Raw genomic sequence first — 8,200 nt, forward strand, 5'->3', positions numbered from 1 at the left:
CCCGGCACCCTAAAGCGGTGTAACTTTCAAAGCTAAATGCACGCAACTCCAAAAGACCATTATTTCATTAATGCCAACTCTGCTTCTGGGTTGAGAAATCAGGAGTGAAGACAGAGATTACATTAACCTGGAATTATCATTCTCAACATAAGGAAGCAGGAGCCGTTCCAAAATACCAGTTCTTCCATTTTTCAGGAATACAGACTCAACTACTTAGGAAAGTGCTCAATCACTCATCACAGTGATGATTACGAAGTTTCAAGGCAGAACCCTCCCAGAAGAGCAATATTCAAAGTGTGGTCTGGGGACCTCTGGGGGTCTCTCTAGTACTCTCTGGGGAAAAGGCATAAAGTCCAACCATTTTCACAATGCTAAGATGCTATTTGCTTTCTCACAGTCACTCTTAAGTGAGTGTTTTCTAGAAGCTACAAGAGATGTGATATCACAATAGACAGAACATGAAGCAATGCCACTATTTACTTTTCTTTTTAAAAGTTATTATTCCACTTATCTGTGTGGTATCTAAAATAGTCAAATTTACAGACGGTAAGTAGAATGGTGGCTGCAGGAAGGGAAGAACAGGGAATTGGGTCGGAGAAGATGAAGAAATTCTGGGGATGGCGGGTGGTGATGTTTGCACAATATTGGTGCATGTACTTCATGCCCCAGAACTGTGCACTTGAAATAGTAAATTATGTTATGTATATTTTACCGCGATTTAAAAAACCACACATTATATTAACAGGATTATTCCAAATGCATTCTAAAAATTACGAAATTCTTATTTTTAATTTCTAATAATGTAAACATCTATAGGTGTAATTTCCACAAAAGCTTTTGGGTTCCACGACGCGTTCAGGTTTGCAAAGGTGTCCAGAGTCCAAGAAGTTTGAAAACCACTGCCCTAGAGGTAGGTTTGGTTGCCTATCTGATAGAGCATGCAACTCTTGATCTTGGGGTCATGAGTTTGAGCCCCACATTGGGCAAAGGGTTTACTTAAAAACAAAGCCCCCCAAAAAAAAGCAAAAAAAAAAAAAAAAACAAACCAACAACCCACTGCCCTAGAGTATTGGTCAATTATGTAAATCTTCCAGTGTACCCCGTAACTCCAAACTAACACTCCTCACCAAAGAAAAACAAACGCTATGGTGCCGAGGCTATCAGTCCCTTTCTCTGAGGTAGGTATCAATACCTTTCTATACATGCTCGTATCTTGACATCAATTAAGACCTAGGTTTCACTGTTTTTTTTCTTGCTATAGGTTTTAAAAGTATTCAAACCCAACAGTGGGGAATGTCATGCCCCTAATACATGGCAACCACCAATTACAGTGAGCACCTCTATGCCTATTCCCACCACCCAGGTCCTAGCATTAATCTTTTGCCACACTCACTGTATCATATATCCGTCCATTTCTAATAGTTTTCATGTAAACTGAAGACATCATCAGTACGTGCATCCACTAATTTTTCTTTTGAAGCAAAATTTACAGAGAGTGAAATGCATAAATGCCAGGTGAACATCTGCTGAGTTTTGACAAACGCATGTACCTGTGGAACTTCAACCCCTACCAACATAAACAACATTATAATCACCACCGAAAGTTCCCTGTGGTCAAGTCAATCACTGCATTCCCACAGAGGCCACTATTCTGATTTCTCACCCACAGACGACACTTTTGCTTGTTCTCGAATTTCATATAAACGGAATCACACAATGTACTTTTTCATGCAGCTTCCTTCATTCAGCATGTTTTTGAAATTTGTCTCTACTGCAGTGCATAGCAACGGTCCATTCCTTTTTATTGCTGAGTAGTATTCCACCATGTATGTACATCATAGTTAATCCACTTTACTATTAATGGATTGCTGCCAATTTTTTGCTTTTAAAATAGTAAAGATTTTTGTCCAGGTCTTCTTCTGGACCTACATCTTCATCCCTCTTGTGTGAATAGTATGAGTGGTTATTTCTGGGAGGGGCAAACCTTTTTAATTATGGAAAATTTCAAATACACACAAGAAAGAATAGTACAATGGATTCCCATTACAGCCAGCTCACCTATATTGATTTATAGCCACCCTTGTTTTATTTATAGCTCCTACCCATTATTTTGAAATCCTAGATAACATCATTGTCTTGAAATACTTCAAAAAACAAACGCGTTTTAAAATCTGGTCAAATAAGTTATCATGAAATATTTAAGAAAACTTCACCATTGATTTACCTATAGATTACGAGTTTAATTAAAGTAGCCATGGATAAACCATAATTTTTATTCTTTTTTTCCCCCCCTCTTCCTATCTTAATATTTTTTTAATGTTGACTTTTTTGAGAGAGGGAGCGAGAGCACAAGTGAGAGAGGGCAGAGACAGAGGGAGACACAGAATCAGAAGCAGGCTCCAGGCTCTAAGCTGTCACTGCAGAGCCCAATGCGGGGCTTGAACTCAAGAATTACGAGATCATGACCTGAGCCACACTGGACCATCCAGGTTCCCCAGCTCTTCCTATCTTTTAAATGAAGTCTTCCCTACCATCCTTCTTTAATACCTAGAGAGTCAGTGGTACACAGACATTTCCTATTCTTCCTCTGAAAGAACTAGAGCTAAACAAAATAACCTGCGATTGAGAAATATCACACAGGAACATCAACACATCTCCCAAGTGTTAAGCACCTTAAATTAACTAATCCCACGCTATGGTAGCATTTTATAAGTGAAACTATATGTGAGATTTACAGCCTAAATGTTCACTAACGCATTGGTGTAATTATGCAACACCCTAAAATAAACACACATCAAGGGTTTTAAAGCCTAGAACCACCTGTATGTAGTGTGCACTGCTACATACGCGGCAGTTAGGAACGAGAGGGGAATATTTGCTATTCATCAATTTTAATCACCTCGTCCCCAAAAACTTCACTGTGATTTCAGTTGGATCTTCCCCCCTCCCCCCTCCAAGTTTTTCAAAGAGCAAAGCTCAGAGCTTTGGAGGTACCCATGATGCACATCCTTGAAAATACAGGACCCCCAATTAAGTTCTAGAAAAGTGAACTCTAGAGTTAAACAGCACACACACAATAGTACCATGGAGGGAAAAAAAAAAAATGACTGAAATCTGGACAAAGGGTTCTGACAAGATGCCAGTATGTTAACAGGGACCCAAAGGACAGGCATTATACAATCCGGTACAACTAAATACTGCTCACTTTATTCACGATCCAGTCCAGAGATTGGCATTACTGACACCTGGGCTGGGGGATTCTGTTGGCATGGATCTTCCTGTGCATTAAAGGATGCTTAGCACTATTCAGGTCTCTAGCTCACCATATGTTAGCAGCATCCCTCCTTTCCATTCTTAACGAGCAAAAACTGTCCCCAGAACTTGCCAAATGTCCCGAGAGTCAAATTCACCCTGGTTGAGAACCACTGATCTAACTTTACACTTGGATGTCTGTATGCACAACATTCCTTTCCGTTTGACTCTTCAAAAAACAGTTCTTGGCTTCAAGGAGCTAACAATCTAAAAACAAAAGATGCAAGAGTCAAGAATTTTAGAATTTTATAGCAATATCCTGCATATAAGGAGGGCTCAAAATTATAGAGTCAGAGAGTTTTGTCCACCACAGATTTTTCTTCCCTCCCTCACAACTTACAAGCATAATGGCTCCTATTAAACTGGACAAATTCCTCAAAAAAGACTGACACTGTCATCTTTAGTCAGCTATGTTGTATTTAGGGCAGAATGAGCTCCATTTAATTTCATCCGGAGTCAGACTACTGGGTTCAAATCCCTGCTCTACCACTTACTAGCTTCGTGATACGTTGACCAAGTTAGTTTCCTTTTGCCTAAGTTCTCTTAACTTTAAAAGAGTGCTTAGTATATGGTAAATGTCCAATAAATATCAGTTATTTGCTATTATTTTAACTACAAGCCTATTAAGAAAGGTATTGTTCTCACCAATTTCTAAAATTTTTTTTTTTAATGTTTTATTTATTTCTAGGAGAGAGAGAGAGAGAGACAGCGTGAGCAGGGGAGGGTCAGAGAGAGAGGGAATCACAGACTCTGAAACAGGCTCCAAGCTCTGAGCTGGCAGTCAACACAGAGCCCGACGCGGGGCTCGAACCCACGAACCGCGAGATCATGACCTAAGTGAAAGTTGGACGCTTAACCGACTAAGCCACTCAGGCGCCCCTGTTCTCACCAATTTCTAGATGAAGAAACAGGTCAAGAGAGATTAAGGAACTTGCCCGTGGTCAAAAAAGTATAACGCCATGGCTTAAGAATTTAAAAACAGTCCAATTCCAGAGGCCAGAATTTTTCCGTTATGTCAATAAAATTATGTTAAGATTCATTAACTATCAAGAGTAATATATCAGTCTTACTACAAAATAACACAAGACAAATTTTCTTTTTTTTTTTTTAATGTTTTATTTATTTTTAAGAGAGAGAGAGAGAGAGACAGCGTGAGCAGGGGAGGGTCAGAGAGAGAGGGAGTCACAGGCTGAAACAGGCTCCAGGCTCTGAGCTGGCAGTCAGCACAGAGCCCGACGCGGGGCTCGAACCCATGAACCCTGAGTTCATGACCTGAGCCGAAGTCGGACGCTTAACCGACTGAGCCACCCAGGCGCCCCAACACAAGACAAATTTTCATTAAAAGATTAATTTAGAACCCTTAACTAAATTCAAGCATCTTGCTGAATAAGGCTACACTGCTTTCATACATGGACAGACAACTTTGTTTCTACATCCCATTTTAAATGATTCTTATTTACACACACTTTACTTTCTGATATTGTTTAGGTTATACTGAAGGAGCTTATTAAAATTAGTGACATGAAACATGAGATTGTCTGAGACAGAGATTACCTTGTATGTATTCTGAGTGTCCTGTTCTTACTCCAAGGTCGCCGATTTTGTAAATGACAGATTTTGTTCCCAAGTCTCAGAAGGTTTGGGTGACTGCTTTATTTGATTTGCCCTAACCTCACACCCAAGTTCTTAATGACTCCCAAACACCTCACACATGCTATTTACACACATGCTTGGTTGTCACTCAACTTACTACTCTTTATTGCTTTAACTCTGCTATTCCCAATAAACCGATAACTCAGGCACCCCCTCCTCCCAAAACCATTTCACTACCATTAGTTTTTCCAACATTTCATACACTATCGACATATTCTTCGACCTGGACTTTAAATATTACTCATTTTAGAGCTAAGAGAAAGTCAGAACACAGGTAGAATAGCCATGACCTAAATTAACTTCATAGTCCCCAAAATTAGAATGAGAAGAGACCCCAGAAATTAAGTCCAACCCTCCGGTTTCACAAGCGAGACATGTAACTTAGTGAAATCTTTTTAACTTCTCTAAGATTCTATAAAGAGTTTGGTCTTGGCCATTTGGGCCTTCTCATCCTCCTGTGCTCTTTCAATTACTCATTTGGATTTTAACATTCTTTCTGCCTCTCCAGTTCAGTATCCTTTCTCAATATAGTGTTTTTATCAAAAGAGCTAAAGAGGGATGCCTGGGTGCTCAGTTTTTTGGGCATCCAACTACAGCTCATGTCATGATCTCCAGATTCACGGGTTCGAGCTCCGCATGGGGCTCTGTGCGGATAGCTCAGAGCCTGCTTCTATTCTGTGCCTCCCTCTCTCTCTGCCCTTCCCCCGCTCATGCTTGCTTGCTCACTCTCTTTCTCTCAAGAATAAACATTAAAAAAATTTTTTAAACAAAAAATAAAAAGAATTAAAGAGTTGTCCACCAAGGCCATTTTGAATAAACAGTCCAAATAATTCCACCCCTAACCTACTACTCTAATAAAAGGGAAAGAGGCTGAAAATCTCTGCTATTTAGGGCCAAAATTTTGCCTATCGTTCAGGTCATTCTCTAATTAGTCTTCTATAACATATAAGTCAGTTTCACCTACTTTCTCCACACCAAATTTGCCTTCCTGTTCACCAAAGTGAAAAAAGAGAAAAATCTCGTTATAACATCCATATTCAGAAACCTCACGTTTCAATCTTCATTGTTTTCATAGACTCTCCATTGAATTACTAATTTATCAATCATCAGACTCTTGCTCACTGATCTATCACTTCCTTGTCTCTGAGTTCGGATTACAGACTGGTAATTAGCACTCAAACCATGAATTCTAGATCCGCGTACACATATGCCATTCAAAACCCATTCAAAAATCTTCAATGCCCCCCGCCCCCCACTGTCAACCAAATGAGGAAAACTATGACCTTCTCTTATGGAGTTCCTACCTCCCTTTGCAGATTCTCCACCAGAGCTCACTGCAAAAACCCCGCTTTGAGAGGCTGTTCCTGAGGTTTCAGTCTTCTTTGAACTATGCAGCATTTTGTTCATAACCGTCTTATGGAAATTATGTATCTAGGTATTTCTCACATGCACTCCTTACCATAAACTATCGGAAGGCAAAATCTATGTTCTTCCCCATCCTGCTTAGCACAGTGCCCTGTACATACCAAACCCTCGAATGCAGTCGCCAACTGGAAGAGGGGCTTTCCCAAGATTTCTTTATGGGCTACCCACCAAGTCACAGTTAGTTTGTCAAGCCATTTTATTAATAAAAATATCTTACACCCTGGTGTCTCCAACTAATCAAGTTAAACTCTTCTATTTCACTAGGTATTTAAAAAATTGTCCTCATTTCAGGGCTTCTCTTACTGAAACGATCTGCACAAAAGTCTACTTTAATATCCCTCTCTCAAGTCTCTCTTTCAAGTCACTTATCAACTAAACAAAACTCTCTCTACTCGTGCCATCATAAAAACCAAATTTATAAGAGCCACGAACTAAAACAAATATTCCTTTGGCCCACAGTTCACTTGCTAGAGAACAGGAAAAGCTCTGTGGTAATTCTGAATTGCTGCAAGGCAACCAACAAAGTGCAAAGTAATAACTGAACAAGAAAGAGGCTGAAACGTGCTGCGGGAGCCACCCAAGCAAGTACTACATACTAGAAAAGTTCTCCTTTGCGTCAGCGATCTGTCGGAGTCTTCCTTCGCTAACAGAGTCAATGCTGTCAGTACCCATCACCACACGCTATTCGAGTCTACCATCACTTTCAAGTAGGCAAATTTCGTGAAGACAAGCAGCGATTCAGTTCAACAAGCTTAATTTTTTTAATGTTTATTTTTGAGAGACAGACAGAGCGCAAGCAGAGGAGAGGCAGGGGGGCACACAGAATCCGAAGCAGGCTCCAGGCTCCGAGCTGTCAGCACACAGCCCAAAGCGGGCTCAAGCAGTCAGGACCTGAGTAGAAGTCGGAGGGCTGAGCCACTCAGGCGCCCCTCAAAAAGCTTTTAAAGTGCTCCCTCCATGCCAAGCAGAGTGTGGAAGCTAAGGAGACTGATAAATAAAACACAAAGTACACGCTCTGCATTGCCCCTTTACCTGCTAACCTCCATCAGCCATGATTTTGACCAGATCAACCATTATTTGTATAAAATAAAAAAAAAAAAAAAAACACCTCCCCCCACCCGCCACGTTATCCGATGGAGCAAGGAAGAGAAGGCTGGGAAGGAAAGAGGCACTGTCCCCTCAACCGCCTCCTGAATAAATCACCAATCTAGCACGCTTGCCTTTCAAAGCCTACCTAAAACGTTAAAAATCAGTAAGCTTTTCGTAAATGTAGTACTTAAAAAACAAACACACTCCAGGATGCAACACCGGCATCTGAAACTTAACAACTGATGTTATCGATCAAGAGATCCATGCAATGACAAAGCTAAAACCGTTCTCCCTCACTAATAAGAGTGAATCAGAGCAATCACCTACCCCGCCCAATCGCCACCCTTGCTAAAACTGGACAGTTCAAAACCTGAAAAGCTTGCCCTGCCCTCTCCACACCAGGAAGGAATCTGGCACGCTGCGTTAGCGTTTCAGTGTAACCAAACGAGAGCCAGAAAATGTCACCAAATTCTGAAATTTATCTGAAATCTATCAGGACATTTTGTTCTTTTCGACTTACAGCGTCCCCTTTTCACCGTTCCCGAACTCTCCCCACCCCCTCCGTTTCTTTTAACACGGAAATGCTCAGCAGCTGCTCTTACCTGAAAAAATGAAGGGTCTGTGGGGATTTTCTAAGTAAATTTCCACGATTAGGTTTACGAGGAAAGCCCACTATTCGCACACCGCCTCCATCGAAAAGGCGCCTGCACCTTCTCTCAAA

The sequence above is a fragment of the Crocuta crocuta genome, unplaced genomic scaffold, assembly GCF_008692635.1.
Source record: "Crocuta crocuta isolate KB4526 unplaced genomic scaffold, BGI_CrCroc_1.0 scaffold129, whole genome shotgun sequence".
Classification (NCBI taxonomy): domain Eukaryota; kingdom Metazoa; phylum Chordata; class Mammalia; order Carnivora; family Hyaenidae; genus Crocuta; species Crocuta crocuta.